At 36.1% G+C, this 17,368-nt stretch overlaps 1 protein-coding gene and 1 long non-coding RNA gene across 12 annotated transcripts in view; one reads left to right on the forward strand and one right to left on the reverse strand.

Annotated features, from left to right (window-relative positions):
• Pde1a (phosphodiesterase 1A) overlaps positions 1–17,368 on the reverse strand; it is a 309,018-nt gene that overhangs the window by 196,683 nt on the left and 94,967 nt on the right. The gene's annotated exons all lie outside the window — the stretch shown is intronic.
• LOC110346352 (uncharacterized) overlaps positions 1–17,368 on the forward strand; it is a 323,700-nt gene that overhangs the window by 175,441 nt on the left and 130,891 nt on the right. The gene's annotated exons all lie outside the window — the stretch shown is intronic.

Below are 17,368 nucleotides of genomic sequence, written 5' to 3' on the forward strand. Positions count from 1 at the left end.
TTTCCAACTCTACATCATGAGGATAGTATAATCACTTTCATTAGCAATGTAAACAATAAAACTTGAAAAATATGTGGGTAAACATAGGAGACTTAAAAATTAAACGTTTTCCCATAAACTTCTGGTCCTTCACAATTTATTACTTCTTTAACAGTTTTCCACTGACAGGCCACAGAAAAAGAAGCAAAAACTGGTTCATTAATTTCATGTCTATCCATTCCTGTCAAAGCAACATTAACAATACCAGCTGATGTTCACCGACGCTTCACCTGCAGTCGGTTAGTGTAGAATTCTTGTATCTTCCTCTCAATGGAAGTGGCTTTAAGTTATTTTTCTTTCTTTTACTAAAGTATAACATTAATACTAAAAAGTGCATGAATCATAAGGATCAGTTTGATGACCTTTCATAAATTAAACTTACACATATAATCACAAATCCTATCAAAAAGTATATTTCTGGGCTGGGGATTTAGCTCAATGTTTCCGCCACCTGCCTTGCAAGTGCAACATCTGGAGTTCGATCCCAAGTACCAAAAGAAAAGTATATTTCTAAAACCTCAAAACCCCATGCTTATTTCAAGTGGTTTCAAGAATAACCACTGTCCTATATTAATATTGCCTGTTCATAAAGTCTAAAGAAATGGAATCATACACTGTATACTCTTTTGTGTCTGGCTTTTTAAAATCAATATTATGTTTAAATTCAATATTATGTTGTACATATTGGTGCATGCTTTCAGGGTTCATCCTTCCTCGTTGCTATATAGAATTCCATAGGACTAACATGATTGTATGCTGGTTTGTATTAGGTTATTAGGAAGAATGCTTCCAAAAACATACTTGTACATGATTATATGTTTATATCTGTTGGGTGTGGAATTTCTGGATAGACATATGTTCAACTTTAGTAGACACTGCAAACAGTTTTCCACAGTTATACCTATTTTTAGCTCCACCAGAAATGTATTCAAGTTTCAATTACTCTAAATCAGTAGATCTCTATTGGGTATGATTTTGCTATGACATTTTGCCATGCCTGGAGTCATTTATTTTGTCTTCACAGTGTGGAAGATGAACTGGAACCTTGTGGGTAGAGACAAAGGGTGCTACTCAACATCCTACAATGCACAAGAATTATCTCTTCTAAAATGTTAATGATGCTAAGGTTGAGAAACTCTGCTCCAAATTTTCACCTAATCTTGTTAAATACTTGGTTTTAGCCATTCCACAAGGCATGTAATTATATTGCACTGTGGTTTTAATCCTCTGAAAACATAACATAGTTATTTTAAATCAACTCTGTTGAGATGTGGGTCTCAGGTGACGATCAAAATCCTTGGATTCCCAATATGACTACTCCAAACTCCAACCACACACTAGACTGCCCTCTTCATTTATTTAATCTTAGAGCATAAGCTTTTGAAGCAAGCAGACCTGGTTTTGTTTTGAAACTCTTCTATCTAGCTAAGTTAATTAACTTCATTGAAGTTCTACTTCTTTATCTGTAATATGCAGATACTAATCCCCATGCTCTAGTGTTACTCTTACAATTAGATAAAAATGTACGTAGGATCCCTGGTACATAGCTCAACGGTTGTTACTACTATTAGCTAGAAGATCAAAAGATAAAAAGAAACTAGACTGGAAAATACACTGGATTGAAAGTTAAAACTTGTATTCTAGTCATGAACCCAGTCCTAACTAGCTGTGAGAACTTGGTAAAAACAGTTAAAGGCTTAGACTTATCATTTATGAAATAAGAGAGTTGTACTACATAAATGACCTTTCCATTGTGATTATTCTGTAATTCTATGATTATGACAAGTTCTCATTCATCAGTAGTCTGATGAAAAGGAAAGAGGATATGCATTAAATAACACAAATTTTTGAGAAATATGCTGAGATACATAGAGGTACAAATAAAGTGCTATTGCTGTTAAAATCCAACAATAAGAAAAGCTGGAAAAATCAAAGAATACTTCGAAAAGACAGTAACATTTGAACTCAGACTTAAAGCATTGACAAGGTCATGTCAAGCACGGACAGTTCAGACAGAAGATGGAGAAGAGGCTTTGCAGGAAATACAGGAGACAAAGGGAAGTGCAAGTCTAGGGGCCATGAGTCATCCAGAGTGACTTTAAATTGAGTTGTGAAATGAGGGAAAAGATGAGGTACATGGAGAGTAGGTGTAAAATCTTAGCAAATGCCAGAAAAACAGTATTTTGCTTGGTAAAAATGAAGGATCACTGCAAATTACGTAAGAAAGGTGTGGCATCACCATGAAAACAATTCAGACTTGTCTGCTAACTCTAGAACTGGCACTATGAAAAGGGGACTGGAGATTAGAGATTCAGTTTGCAACACATCATAAAGGGACAACATTTAGAGTGATGCTCTCTCTCATATATGCTTTGGAATTTATTCTTATGGAATCAGTAGGCATGTAGCCAGGCATGGCAGTGCATGCTGATAATCTCAACTCTGAAAGAATCATTAGCTGTATTAATAAATCTCTTTGAATAGATTAGTATCAGATATCGGGAGGTCATTGGATGGACATGTCTAAGAGATAGGAAGAAAAGTAAAATGTTAGCATAAAATGTCAACTTAAGAATAATTTAACAGAGAGGACAGATGAGATTATAAGAAGAGGTGTTTTTGCAAGGAACTAGAGAAGTTAATGAGAAGAAAGAAAACTGGCAATATCTACATTTTAAAGACTAATGAATGGAACAAAGATTGAATGGTAACTTGGAGTGAAAAACCTTAGGAAAATAATTTTAGAAGAGACATCTCCAAGAAATCAGTTAAGTTGTGGATATATCACAGAAACATTCTACTCTGAGGCTTAGGTGTGGAATTCCAGACCCTTCCCCAGGAGTAACATTCCTGAAGGGAAAACCCAGAAACAATGTCCCTCCTCCGGGTGCTAAGGCCACTGTCTGCTCAGACTTAGACTCTGCTCCAACGTGGTCTTAAATGCTTTAATGTTTAACACAAGTCAGTCATCATCCTCAGAAGAACATACTAATTGGGCATAACCATAATTTCTTCAGCACATAGCAAGTTGATCTCACATAGGATATACTAGACACTTTCATGTTTTGCAAAGAAGAGTTAGAAAAACAAAACCAGGAAGGAATAGGAAAGAGTAACATCATATTGTTATCTAGCCATTTGCACAAGAAAACAATAAGAAAGAGAAGAAAATACAAGCTAGATTCCTTTACCAGCTTAGTGCTCACATAGAGTCCATTAACGGGAGGGGGAAGGCTAACTTGTCCACAGAACTAATAGGGAGAGAAGGAAACAATGTGTGGGTGGGTAGAAAGAAAGATACAGCAGAACAAATTGTTCAGATGATACACACTAATCAAAATTATTCAACCATAGCAGCACAATTTCCACATCAATTTGTCTAAAATCTATCAGAAAAGAATTGAAAATAATTTTTGTATATTAAGCTTAGTGGTTATTCAGTACAGTTGTTTAACTCCCAGAAGGTGGTAAAAAAAAATGGGATTTTTTTTCAATTTTTTGAACTAGCACCAATTTGGGGTAGATTATTATTAAAGCAAATAACATGAACTAATAGCTGTGCCCTAAAAATGGAATAAATTATGTCTTTATCCCCCTATACCACATAAAATATATTCCTCCTAGGAAAATTTCTAAACATTTTATTCTTAAAAGAGAAAACTAGCCTTATTTTAAGGTGATTATATTGTTTTCCCACAGAATGTGGGGTTTACTTTCTCTTAGAAAGTAAATTTTAGCATAATGTTTCAGAAAAATTACAATTTAAAATATTTTCAAATAACAAACTATAGATGCTTTAGGGCATCCAAGAATGCCTCAAGTTCATTAAATTTTTTAAAAGATGAATTATCAGCCTTTTAGATATTAGGAAATATGTGGAAAGCAATACCTAAAATAGAGGTCAATAGGAATGGCTTCTATCAAAAGTTATATTGTAATCATTTTCATTAATAAAAGAATAATGAACTCTAGTTTTAGACTCGCACAGCCTGGAAGAAATACCTTCAGTATCTCAGGGGTCTTTCTGCTGCCTGGGAAAAAGTTGTTTATATTATGATAGCAACTAATATCTTGTGTTTAGAAACACTTTCAAAGAAACTACCTGAACTTTATCTTCTTGTCCCTCCTCTTCCTCTACTTCTGCTGGAGACAGTACTTTACATCCTAACATTCCTAGTAAGTGCATCACATGTGACATGTAAAGTCTCTGTCTGTTTATTCATCCCAACAAGTCATATGGCAATGATAATTTACTTTGGCTGAGTTATTTTCCCTTGCTCCATCTCTAGAAGATAAAATGTTCATGGATATCATAAATATTGAATAATTCTAAATAGCTAACAATTTTTTTTACAAAATTTAAAATTATTTTCTGAGAATGAGTCACACCTCAAAGAAGAAGCATAAGGCTGGTGTGCCATTTGCATTAAGGCCTCTTAACATTATCTGTTAGGAATATAAAATCTGTAAGCCTCAATCTATTTGCCCTCAGTGTCATTACTTGTAAATGACCCTTCCTCTAGCTTCCTGTGATCCTTTGAGCTTAAATTCCTTCACTGATGAAATGAGTATCTATCTGGTTCCTTTTTTACTTCACAAATATAGCCTGTAAACAAATAGTATAGCAAATGTACAAAACTAAAAACTCTTGATACAAGATTCTACACAACTGTAAGTTATCATTTGGGTTGGCATTAATTACAGATTTTGAACTGTCTAGGTTTTAGTGCGCAAATTTAAGAGCAATGCTGTGTGTGTGTGTGTGTGTGTGTGTGTGTGTGTATGCATTACTAAGGACTGAACCCAGAGCCTCATGCATGCAAGGCAAGAGATCTTCCACTGAGCTACATCCCTAAGTGGTAATGCTTTAAACAAAAAGAGAGAAAATACTCTTCAGGATGAAATGAAGAAAAAGGCTTAGGAGCTAGGTAAAATGCTGCCAAATTTGTGTGCACAGTGACACCTGGGTGTGATAATCCACACATAACTTCCATCTGTTATTTCTTAATTTACCCTCAGCTGTTTCAATAATGTGACATTGTTCATTGTTTCTCGATCTTTTCAAAATATTTCTTCTTCTTTTTTTTAAACTCACGCCATCACTGTTATGTAATAAAACATTAACTATTCTCTCAACTAGGCAACTTTGTTTACCTAGCTTCTCTGAGAGGATATGAAAAATGTTAATTATGGAAAAATGTTCTTGGGGTCAGACCATCTTCCGGATAATATAAATAAGAAAAGAAATAATTAAAGGACGAAAAAAAAAAGACTAGCTAAAGGGAAGAGAATTTCAAAAATATAAAGGAGGCAAATTTGGGAGAAGTTTCAGGGAAATACAGTGTTTCTTTGAAATGCTGCTTTCTGAGGATATTAGCAAACATTATGCATAAATGGAATGCTTCAAACAGTATTAAATTTAAATTTTACTGCATATCTCTTGTATATTTTATAAATCCCAAGAAGGAAAGGGGTATGACAAGAAGTGTTAACCAAACTTATTGGATGCTTTTGTTTAGTGTCTTGAGTGAATGGTCTCCTATGACAAAATGCCATTTTGAAAATGCCGCACTCAGGAGTTTAGCTCATTGGATATGTCAATTTTAACATCGGACTACATGAGCCATAACACACATTTACAAAATGCATGCAGTACAGCCTTGACTCTTCAGCTCTAATGAAACTAGGATCAGCACATTTCTCCTCCTAGAAATGTTTAGCCCTGTGCTGGCCAATTAGAAATTCTTGCCAGTCCGAGAACTTTCCCACTTCTTGCACTTTCATATCCCCATACCTTTGCTCATGCCCTACCATCCCTGTGATGTCCTCTCCTTCTTCCACTTGCCTGAAAAAATCCTATTCACCCTTTAAAGGTCACCCTCAAGTGTGGTGTCATCTGTCATTGTCCTTCCTGTATGCTTTCTCTTTACAGCTGTAGCTGTCACATTTATCTGTACACAAGAAAACTAGGAAATTTAAGAAAACACCCATTCTTGGGTCTTGTCCAGCAAAATAGAATAGGTCTGAAATATCAACTTGGAATTGGGATTTTTAAAAATTCCCATGTGACTGCAAGACAGCCAATGTCAAAGTCATTGTTTGGAGTTCATGGCAGTTTATTTCTGTTCTTTATAGACTTATGTATTACTTGCCTTTCCCATTGCTGGACATGATACTTGACACCCTTAACTTAAAGGAGGAAACGTTTACTTGGCTCATATTCTCAGGCTATGATCAGCTAGCTCCAAGGTAGAAATGTTATATGGGAAGAACATAATGGAGCAAAGCTGCTTAATTCATGGATGCTGAGAAGTGGAGCAGAGGAAGGGTGTCAAAATGAGAGACAGACCCCAAGACCACGCTTCCATAACCACACAGATGAACCCAGAAGTGTATTTGACCAATCCCCTGGGTGAATCCCTGCTTCTGAAGTAGTCAAGCAGCCTAACTACCACATCTCATCCCTTTTCAACTTCCTCCCCAAATACATCTCCTTAAACCACACTTAATCTCCAAATAGAGACAACGGCAAGTTCAAAATTCTCCCTAACCTAACACAGTTATCTCATATACAACCTAAGACACAATAATCCCTTCTTCAAAATCTCAATAGTTCCAACATTTTTCAAAAGTCCAAATCCAAATCTCTTATCAGATCAAGACAAACTCTTATCTGTGAATCTCTGTAAAAATAAAAAGCAAGTTATAAAAGCAATGCCAGTGTAAAATGGCACAGAGCAAACATTGCCATTCCAAAAAGCAGGAATAAGAAAAGAATTGGATCAAAATAAGACCAAAACCCAGAGAGTAAACATTATGTCCTGTAGCTCCATATCTGGTATTTGAGGCACACAGTGGTAAAATCCAAGTTCCCTATGGCCTTCCAGGTTGCAGTGCATATGGCTTTTCTTTTGGACTGGCTCCATTTGAAGCCTACAGCTCTCCTAGGCAAATAATCCACATTTATGACATTTCTCATTTCCTGAGGTCTCCGCTGCACCTTTGGTTTCATTTCCACAGATTCATGCAATGCTCTCTTAGGGCTTCCTTCCCTGGCCTCCCAGACCTTCCTTTGAGATCTAGGTGAAATCCTCACTGACTACACAATCTTGCATTCTGCATGCCAGTGAAACCAGCATCTCACTGATGACACCAAGAGCTGTTGTCAGTGGAAGCAGTAGCCAGGCCTCCTTGGACCATGTTTGCAGTGGCCTCTGAGTGCCTGGATGTCCTAGCATGATGAAATAAATCCTGGGAAAACAATTCCCTAGGAAGCTTTCTGACCAGTGGTCCCAGGGACTCTCTTCTCAAAAGAAAGGTTGATACTTCTGCACCTTTAAGCCTGTAATGGGTGGGGTTGCTGATCCCTGAGATGCTCTCAAATCATCTTTCTGTCCCTGTACAAAGTACATGGTTTCTTCTTAATGGCACTAATCTCTTCAGCAATCATGATTCCTTTGGCTCCCGCTTTATACATGGTTCCTTCTGAGCCAAAATTTAAGTCCTTCAAAGTGTTTCTGCTCTACCTTTTTTTGCCCCAAGTTCTCACTGTAAATCTGGCTAAAAGCAACCATCAGTACTGATGCCACAGCCTGAATGTTACTCTGCCTTGAAATTTCCTCAGCCAGATTCATTAGTCCATTACCCTTAATCTCTGTCTCTCACAAGTCTCAGGACATAGGCAAAATTTAGATAAATTTTCTGCTGGAACATACACAACTGGCCTGTAGACCAACTGACAAAAAAGTCCTTTGTTGCCAACTGAAATTTGATGAGCCTGGCCTTTACTCTCTGCATTCCCATCAGCATTCTGGTCTTCCAACCTCTGATCAGAATCACCTGTTAAGGTCTGGTCATAGCATTCTAGGGCTTCTCTAGCCTGCATCTATAAACCTTCCCAAACTCTTTCCATACAACATTTCCAAAGGCTTCTAAACCACATGGTGAGGTATAGTCACAGCAATGACCTCACCTCTCTTGTACCAAAATTTGGATTGGTTAGGGTTTTCTAGAGGAACATAATCAATACAAAATATATGTATAATTATGCAAGGGAATGTATTAGGTAGGCTTACAGCATCAGAGGTGGGGAAGTCCACAGTGGCCATTTTTGGAATCAGATGCAGCAGAGTCCACATTGTCTGTATGTACTCTGGAGAACTGAAGGATCATATAGCACTTAACCCAACATTATAATATTGTTATGGAAGCCACAAAACAAGAGGGATCAATAGTACAGCACCAATCCAAGGTCAAAGGCCTGAAAGCTTACTGGAGGGTCCCTGGTTGGAGTCTGTGCTGGAATCCTGATGGAGATAATGTTTAAAGGTGCTGGGAAACACTGGGGTACTTCCAAAATAGGTACACTTCCTTCTTTTTTCCCTTTTTATTTCATCCAGGCCACAAGCCTGCTGGTTGGTGTCATACATCCAGGATGGGCTTTCACCCTCACTTTGTGGCCTACATACATGTTCATCATCCACAAACATACCCAGAACTATGATTTCTTAGATGTTTCTTACTCCATTCAAGTTGACATGATTAGTGGTCACAATCCATGCCATGTCAACTTGACACCCAGAAACATCTAGAAGTGTATTCCACCAATCTAGGGGCAGATCCCGAAGTCAATCAACTTAAAACTCCAGCCTAACCACCACAATCTATAATGTTAAGAAAACGTTTAACCCTTTTTAGAGGAGAAAGCAACCTTCTTATTCAGAAGTTTCCTGAACCTAAGAGATTTTTTTTACTTAAAAAAAAAAAAAAAGAACAGAAAATTTTTACTTATATTTCCAATAGTGATGCTGATGTCATTATACGATTTTCCAGGTTAGCTCTTGTATTTCTATTTTGTATTAATTATATCATTAAAGAAAGTAGGTCTCAAACCTAGGTATGAATCAGCATAAACTGGAGAGCTTGTAGATATACATCAAAGTTTTCTACCCTCAGACCTAGTGAATCAGAATCTCTGAGGTAGGGCTGCAGAAACTTGTTTTGTTTTTGTTTGTAAGATGCAATTCTCATGTCAATAACAGATTCATTTGGTAAATCATTTATTGAAAAAAGAGTATATATAATTTGTAGTATTTATAAAAATATCCATTACAGTAATGTTTGGAAGGATTCAGTAACAGAAAACATTATCATAAAACTATTCCATAAATAACAAATAATTTTCAAAAGATAGTAATCCTCAATCCCAAGAGAACACACGCTATAGATGTGATTCAAGTATAATTCAAATCCATTATGAAGCTTTATTTTATTGTTACTATTTACATAGCTTCCTTTCCATGTCATAGTCGAAATGAAATTGAATTGCCCAAAATTATATAATTAATTATATTCAGCTTCTATTAAAATAACTAATTTCCTGAAGTGTGCTAGCGTGACACTTGGTGAAAATCAATTATCCAAAAGAGACTGGGGAAATGCAGTCAGTCATTGTCAGTGTAATAGCTCATGTTTCAGGCAACTGAAGAAGACGTTTTAACTTTTAACTTATTAGAACTTTGTAACCAGGAATCTCAGGCATGCTGTTACCGGAGTCAGGTGAGCCCCATTTGACGCACTGGCCACCTGACAGGCACCTGGACCTCACTGCACTGTTTAATATTTTTTCTATCCTCACTGGTCACACAGACCACTTTGAAACAAAAAAATTCACATCATGTGCTGTCTGTTCAATGGCTGGATGAACGGTGGGTGAAATAAAATATAATCAGAAAAAGTGTAAAGAGCTTTCAGAGGAGATTTATTGCATTCATTGGCCCAACTCAATGTGCTCTTCTTTCGGTCTATACCCTTGACCCTCCCATACCAACCCTGGCTCAGCCACATGACTTTTTCATTTTCCTAAAGGTATAGCTGCAATTTGATTCCATCAGATTCAATCAGAACCTTGAAAAAAAAGTATTCCCACTTCCTCCTCCTACAATTTTGACAAGAACTGTCCAGGCTAGCCCGATGGAGAGCTATGAGAGATATGGTAGAAAAATCAAAGTCATGGAACGCAGACCCCCTATACCACCCAGAACCCAGCAAACCTACAGTCTGCCCTAAGGTGCATGGGAAAGCCTTGTACAGCTCGGCAGAACAACTCACCCCACCCATAGTCTTGTGTAATTTTAAGCCATCATGTTTCAGGAATATTTATAAATAGTACTAGTTGATATAATTGTCTTCAGTGTTTGACCTGTAAAAGAATTTGAATCCTCTTGATTCAGTTCTACTAAAAAGAAAAAATTGTATTTATTGGAAGACAGATTTTAATTTAAGAAAGTATTTTCTAACAAGTCATAGTTGAATGGGCTAAAAGCACTGGATTACCTGAGGCTGGAATAACTTCAGTTGAGGATAACACAAATACACTTATTCATTCAACAATTACATATTATTGGTTCCTTTAATGCTACAGAAATGTACAAGTAATCAGAATGGGTATAATACAGAGAATATTGGTTTCCTCATCCTGTAATAAATACTATAAATAAGAACCAGATACTCAACTCCCTTGTAATCCTCTTGAATGCAGCTGCCAGAATCCTTGCAAACTTTTACGGGCCATTATTGACCCTGAACATAGAGAGATGACCACTACGTGAACCTAAGAAAACAAATTATTTATTCTATCATTCATTCACATCCAGGATCACTAGCTAGCAATCTGCAGCTGGGTTTTGTTCAGTCTTTCAGTATTTTGAAAAATGAAAAAGTACATGCTTTTCCTTTCTGATCACAGTTTTCTGAAACTCTTCCTTCACATATTTACCATGCTGAGCTGAACCCTGTAGGTATTTCAGTTTGAGGACTTAAGCAAGTGCTTACTTATGAACACATTTTCCTAAAGGTTGTGAGAAATACAAAGATGAATTAAATATTGATTCTAACCTCAGGAATCTTAATGAGTTTTGGGTGTTTGTTTGCTTGCTTGTTTCAGGGACAGTTGGTCCCCTTACCCTTGTATTGTAATAAAATAGAAGGATACATGCAGTTCAAGAGACATAGAGAAAATGCCATGAGATCTCACAATTAGAAGTGATAAGATGCAGCTGGACTGAACAGTAGATGTTATTAGTGGGCTAGAAATTAACAAGAGTCTTCTTTATCCTTTTTAGGGTTGTTTCACACAGACCTCACTACTGGAAAAGATAAAAGCATGTGTAACCTTCATTAGAGATCACTAACAAACTAATGGTCCCAGAATGTCATATACTATTACTTTCTTTCAAATTTTGATTTAATGATACAATTTGAAGGTGGCATGATGTAGTGGCATTTTATTTTCCATCCTCAATTAAGGCTCAAAATATTGCATTTTTGTATGTTAATGACACAGCCCCACTGTTTTTCATTACCACTGATCTTCAATCAATTTGTTCCAAAGTCTTTGATCCTTAAAAAAGACAAATATTAATATTTTTTAAAGCTGAAGTAACTTTCATAGTAAAAGCCCATAACTTTCCATGCCTATAAACAGCTACTTGATAATCATAATTAGTTATTGAATATCTTTTTGAAACACTCTTCTAAAAATATCATTTTAAGATGCCAACATCTGCAGTCAGAAAAAATACTCAAAATGGTCACCAATTAGATTCAGAAGGAATTCTCCCTAACAAAAAGTATGGCTTTGACAGACTAGACTTGGATTTCACAAATATAACACATGTGGAAGTATTATCATCTGTTCTGTTAAATGCACTCTGACTTGCCCCTCTACTTCCAGTGGCTCCAATTCAGGAAATGTTGGATTTTCCTCAATTAGAACTCCTGTCCCAGTGGCTGTAATCAAATATATAAATAAACTGAAGCTTTCCCATGAGAACTGACTGTCAAAACTGTTATGTTCAGCCATAGAACTGAAGAGACGGGGCTTATAAATAGTGCAGACTTCTTTTTTCTGTCTCTACAATCCTTCAGCTCATCTTTTAAACAAGTGTTCAGCAGAATAACTTTTTGTCCTTTGTTTTCATCTGAATGCTATGTGTAACAGGATGATTACTGCAAATATAAAAATTTCCAAATGATGTAAAACCATAAAATAGATCATTTTGCCTGTATAATTTTGATTTTCCTCACTTCAAACATTCCACGTCTTTGTAAAGCCACTTCTAAATCATACCAATACCCAAGATAAATGCAAATATCAAGACCCTGCACCAGCTTAGGAAACAGGATCTGTGTAACTCCTGAACAAAAGACACTTTCCCATGCTGTAATCTGCTCTCTTTTTCTGGCTATATACCCTACATTGTTAACTGTGAATTTCACACCTCCTCTTGGAGTTACCTTGAGCCTTGCATGCATATAACTTGCCTACAGATGCACTAAGTGTTCAATGGAAGGTATTCCTTAGTATGAATACCTGCTGCTGGTTGTGCTTCTGCAATGATGGCAAGTTTATTGGAGAAACCTTAAATTTCTGTTGACTGTTACCACGGGGAGTAAAGTACTTGCAACCTAACACTGAAATGTGTGTAACAAATTAGAATTTATCAACTGATGATGACCACTTTAAAATTAGAGCTTTTATCACAATTAGAAAAATAGGCACAGTGATATCTTTTGATGATTAATATTACCTGCTTTATATTCAGATGTGTTTGCTGTTTTGCTCTGATCTTTGTAATTTATTTTAAAGATCAGTTTAAAATAATCAGCAATAACACCTTGACCTAGAGAAGATTAACTGTAACAAACATGTCTGTTTTAAAATATGTGTTCTTCTGTTAATTAGCCTCATGTTCTACAGTGTCATAAAGCTTAAATAAATTTCACTATGTCTGTTTTCTAGAAGTATTTTTACTCTAATAGCAAGGGGAAGTGACATAAATATAATTGTTTTATTCTGTCATTTAATCACTTGCATAAAGATCATCAGACATATTTTTGGAAAACTAAAATTTTAGTTTCTCTCTTTTTTACTAAACAAATACACAATCATTTTAACCTTACAGCCAAAAACTGTGAAATATTTCCATAAATATAAAATTATATTTCAGATTTCATTCACATAGATCTTTTTCCTATGAGGAGACATAGCACATTAAAAAGGACTATTTCATATATTATACTAACTATATCAGTTCAGACTCAATTTTTTCTTTGTACTTTCTTTTCTCTGATGATTTTGTACTAAACTGTATTGCTGTCTAAAGAATATATTGCAGGGGAGAGGAAGTTGTTTAAAAGGAAGCTTAAATTAGGAATTTCATAAATACTTAAGCTTGATGGAAGAAAAATCAAAAAAATGGATTACAAGTTCTTTAAATTTTGTAGTTGATGTTCCTGTTTTATATTATTTGTTCAGATTATTTCTGCTGTGCCCAAAGCACTGCAGAAAATGGACATGAAACATCTAAGTGATTGGTTACTCTCTGGTCACCTTGCCCAGAAAACTACTGTCAACTGTCAGTCAGGTGCCCCACCTCATTAATGTGCAAAATCTGAAATACAGCTCTGAAATAGTTAACTTTGACTGTGATGTTTATTCACCAGCTAATATGTTGGAATAAAAAAATGATTATACTCTAAAAAGTAATGTTTTTAAATATACAATAAATATTTATAAGCAGATAAGTTATTTTATAATATACCTCTAAAAGCATAAATCCCAAGCCTTGAAACTAGAATTCAGACCCAGAAGGGGCTACTCACTGTCCCCATTAGGCCCATGAAGAAAATTAGGACCTTTATCTAGTTCCATCTTACTGCTGTCTACATTTCTATGTGAAATGAATATGCCTGCCAAAAACACACTCAGAATTCCACTGCTAACAGATACGTGTACAAATAAAACTTTGGAAAACACATAAAGAGAAGAAACAGCATGTTCTGAATGCTGTGGCAATCCCAACACAATTTTCATTAGTCCTGGGCCCTGGCAAAAAAGCATTTTGGTAACTCAGACACTGGATGAATATACCAACTCTTAAGTCTAAGGCTAACGAGGAACTACTTGTATAGTGTGATTCTGTTGGTGACCTAAAAGGTGTTACTTCTAGTGGAAAATCACCACAAAAATAACTTAACAACTTTTCAGCCCAGAGAAACATTCAAAAGGTTATTGGTTCCAAAGAATGCTAGTTTGCCCTACAAGAATTACTTCAATTTACATTTTAAATGCATTTTTCACTACCTACTTCTACAAAGCACTTGCAGCAACAATTGAGAAATGATACACATATAGCAGAATTTTTGAAATGAAATAGAAAATAAATTATGAGGAGATCATTATAGCAAAAGCCCAGATTTCGCCTCTTCATCACAATGAAACTCAGATAAATATTTTTACAAGTGCAACTTTTTTAGGGAAAACAGATTTTCTTGGTATCACAGTCTAAGATTGATTTATTATATTGGAATATATAAAGTTTATTAAGCAATGTGAACATACTACAAGATGGAAATATCTTCATTAATTGTTTTACTGAAGTTACACAAAGGTCCTTTATTTGAATCTGTGATATCATAAATATTAAAACATAAATTGATGACTATTTATATAAAGATATAATTTATTAAGATTACCAGAGATGAAGTCCTCTGGTGATAGAGAAAAAAGTTGTTAAAAGACTAAAGTCAAAAAAAAAAAAAAAAGACTGAAGTCATGTGTCTATGCAAGGCCTCTACTATTAAGTGTGGATTTACATCATGGATTTTAAAAATCCCTTTATTTTCTAAGTGCTAAGTGACAGAACTTAGTGTTGTTGGTTAAAAGCATATGAACGTACTTTTTGTGATGGTGTTTCCTTCCTAGGAAGTTCTAAAACCTAAAGTGTTTCTCTTGAGTAAAAAGAATCATCTCTTCTGTACACAAATCTCAGCTGCAAAGGCATCTGCAGACAAAACCTCAAGTGTGCTCAGGAGACACCATTTATAAATGCTCTGTGCCAAAGAGCCTCATTGATTCCAAAGTCCTCATGACATTCATGAAAAACATAATATAAACTCCTGCCTTGGCTATTAAAAGAGCTTTGCCTTTATTCTTTGCCTCACAGACATGGTATGAAAATATATTTCTAAAATGTCCAAAGGAGACTTTTAACATACAGATTTGATAACCTAACTAGGTGAGAGGACTTGGGACTTTTCATTGTAAGAGGCCCAGACGTTTACTTAGAGTCTGGATCTCAGTAAGGTCAGAGGGCACCTCGTCATCTTGGGTCTTATCCATCCGTGGAATTTCAGTGTCCACCATCTACCCCAAAATTCACCTTGCTGCTTCTACTTGATGGATGATTTTTACTTTCTGGAATTTAGAGAAATTATGCTGATGGAATTTAACCCAGTCTCAAAAACGAAATAGAAAACATCTTTTCTTTCTTTCTTTCCTTTCACTTCGGTGTCACCACTAGTCATTACTGAATTGTGTCTCTCCTAGGACATTACTTCCTTTCTGGCACCTGCCATATGACTGGATCATAGGATTTTAGGTAAATACTGGATGATGTGACTACTGGTAATGGACTCAGAGTCCATCAGGGAAGGTCAGGTGAATAGACTTAAAGCTATGAGTTCAATCATAGGAGAAACTAGCCCACATAAAGAAATTTCAAAACAAAAAGATATTTCAAAACAAAAAATTCCTGATTTGTCTTCATGACTGAAATTTTAAGTGAATTATTCATAAACAACCAAGAAATTATTTTTCACAAAATTTCTGTTAAATTTGTAACTGCCCCCACTAGTGCAGGAGAAACAGACCGACATATCAAGTGGATGGATGACCATTATGCACCACCCTGAGGAAATGGATTATATTCCAGGATGTACTAAGCAGGTCTAGACCAGTTAGGGCGAACTTTTTAGAGCTTTCAATGATACAAACAGCCCACTGCGGCTCACAGGCCATAGGTTTGCCACCACTGCTCTAGAAATGGGTCTCTGACCAGGAAAGTCAGGCCTGAGGAAGATGTCCCAATGTAAGATGTTGGACAGCCAGAAGACACACAGGACGGTACCTGGGGAGGAGGCTGACCAAGAAAATGAAGTGGATCATAGGATAAAGGCAAAAGTGCCAAGGGCAAGCTTACACCACTTGCCAACTTACCAAAACTGGTTATCAGGGGGTCAAATGCATTTTACTGAAAATCAGTCCAAATTTCTCTCTGAGGATCTGTGGCTAATTTCTTGAATCTTTTGACACACTCTGCACATTCCTTTTCTCTCACCACAATCACACCCTGGTGGAAGCTGTGCCGACTGCCAGCATACCAGTTGGTCAATCAGTCCCCCACTCCTGCTTAACCTGCACTTAACCTGTTGTCAGTTGGTCAGGAATCCATATCCAGCACTGGCCAGAAACAGTTGCCCAAGTGAAAGTATGACCTCTATAATAGCTACATTTTCTCTTCTAGGACCCTAAGATCATGAAGCAATCATTTTTTTTTTTTTTTTTTTTGTACTGGGGACCGAACTCGGGTCCTTGTGCTTGCGCAGCAGGCAGCAAAACCAGAGCTAAATCCCCGGCCCACAATCATTTTAACTGACTAAAGTATCTAAGTAGGTGGGCAAGGAATCTCAACTTCCACACAGGATCTGGTCTTTCTATCTTAAACAAAGAGGTGTAGTTAGATTGCAAGTAGCAGGCAGGCACATAATTTATCAGGAGTGGATGCGGATTTGGCATGAAGTCTACCTTCCTCATTCCCTAAAACTCTCCCATGGAACAACATACCTGAAATGATGGCAAGGAGAATCTGTCTCTATCCAACACTACCTTGCATTCCCAGCTGCTAAGGGTGCCCTGTTTGAGTGGTTCCCCGCTGAGGTTAAATTTAGAATCAGTGATGCAGTTATCATGCTTTTCTGAAGTCACACATGTACTTAGGAGAAAGCAGGGATCAATTTGTGGGATTGGGAGAACCTTTAAGGACATATGGCAGGCGAATGCACATTTGAGGGGTCATTTGAGATTTAATTATTTACTGCTGTTGCTGCACCTTGCATACAAATACCCAAATAAAAATATTTAAGTACATGCAGATTATGATATTAAATCCTATATATGAACTAAGTATGATTTAAATTCAAAAGAAGGCTTTAAAATAGATTTGCTCTAGCACTATTTTAGCATTATAAAAGTATACTGTTTCTATTAATAAGACAGTGATAATCCTTAATCAATTCATAAAGTGACCACATTTTATCTAATTATAGTCCTACAGGTTCACACTCATTCAATATGTAACAACCACAGAATGCCAGAAGTTTCTCAATTTCTATTATTCTATATTTAACTGTACATCAACAACCAGTGGCTATAACTTGACATTATTAGTATTGGTATTGTTTAGTATCTTTATATGTTTTGTATAAT

The sequence above is a fragment of the Heterocephalus glaber genome, unplaced genomic scaffold (assembly GCF_053883595.1).
Source record: "Heterocephalus glaber isolate CG9 unplaced genomic scaffold, H.glaber_assembly_v1.0 deba00000347, whole genome shotgun sequence".
Taxonomy (NCBI): Eukaryota; Metazoa; Chordata; class Mammalia; order Rodentia; family Bathyergidae; genus Heterocephalus; species Heterocephalus glaber.